We start from the raw sequence: 1,626 nt of genomic DNA, 5'->3' as shown, positions 1-1,626 counted from the left end.
ACTGAGGAAAATCTTGTGAAATTTTAGTCAGGATAGCCTGCGCTCCGAGCCAATCACAGTGGTCTCTCAGTCTAAGGCATGAATCGTCTTCGTCAGCCCGAACACTGATATATTGGGTTCGAATCCAACTTGAGACATGGATGTCTTAGTGCGTTTATTCTGTGTTTGTCCTGTCCTGTGTGCGAAATGCCGATCCCCCTCCAATGAGTCCTATCGACTGTGTATAAGGTTAGGAAATTGAAAAAGTGGCCAAGGTCCAAAAAACTGTAGAGCTATATATATACATTCTGTATATTATTATGCACATGTCTTGTCAACCTTTCGTGAGACCTTCTCTGTCGGATGCTCTGAGGCATGGAACAAATATTGAATATGCAATTATGTACTATTTTTATTTTTTATTATTCTTAGTGGGGTGAGACAGTCCAGTTGGTACTGCGGCCACTTATATATATATATATATAGAGAGAGAGAGAGAGAGAGAGAGAGTCTTTGTTCTGACCGAGATTCGATTGGAGAACCTCCCAAATAAAAGTAAGAAGCGTTAGTTATAGACCAAACTTCTCAGAATAAATCTCCTATTTACTAAGTCCATATAATAATTTCCTCTCGGAAAGTTGATAGCTGTTTAGCTCGACATGAAATTCCTACTTTTCAGGGAAACGTAATGCTCAACACCGGGTTTACAAGAACACACCACTGTCCCTATTATTTTGTTTGTACTGGGGTGAGACTGAGTACACTTGGTACTGCGGCCACTACTGGCCTATTGTACCAGCCCCAGATGATAGGTGAGGGTGATTGTGGAGCAGTTAGTGGAATGAAGATTGACAATACTCGGAGAAAATCTGCCCCAGCGCCACTTTGTCTACCACAAATAAAAAATGACGAGACCCAGTCGAACCCGGGCCTCCGCAGTGGGAAGCCGGCAACTAACCTTCTGAGCTATGGCGCGGCCTACCACTATCCTTAAACCGAAGACGACCCCATTCCGAATACTAACTTCAAATTTTCTGCAGGATCCCACTTCTTCCGCTTCTTACATCATTGTCCAAACTCCCATGTACATGTAGGTAACCCTAATAGCCACTTCCTTTCGGGTTTCGGCTCAAATATTTCCTCATGTGTTCTACATTCTCTGATTACCTCACCCTCTTTCGCTCTGTTATTGTATTGTCTAATATCCAGAAGGAAAGAGACCACTGGGAAGACCAAAGCGTAGGTGGGTGGACAATAATAAAATGGATCTTAGAGAGTTAGGATGGGATGATATATGTTGGATTGATCTCGTTAAGGATATGGACCAGTGGAGGGTTCTTGTGAACACGATAATGAACCTTCGGGTTCAATAAAATTCTGGGAAGTTCTTGGGGGCTCCTCAAGAAGGGCTCAATTCCATGAGTAGGAAAGTAAGTAAGTAATGTTTTTAGATTAAATTGCAATCAACTCTTTCACTTCGTGAGCCCATTAAACATTAACTGTGGTTCAGAAAGCGTCGTTAAATAAACTGAGCAAAGTTACTACTCGTACATTTTGTCAACTGTGTTAAAGCACCATTTTCGGGTATCAGAAATGAGTTGCAGAATCAGATGCTGCAATCACTACGGCATATATATATATATATAT

The sequence above is a fragment of the Cryptotermes secundus genome, unplaced genomic scaffold (genome assembly GCF_002891405.2).
Source record: "Cryptotermes secundus unplaced genomic scaffold, Csec_1.0 scaffold1412, whole genome shotgun sequence".
In the NCBI taxonomy this organism is placed as follows: domain Eukaryota; kingdom Metazoa; phylum Arthropoda; class Insecta; order Blattodea; family Kalotermitidae; genus Cryptotermes; species Cryptotermes secundus.
This window is presented reverse-complemented; position numbering follows the sequence as displayed.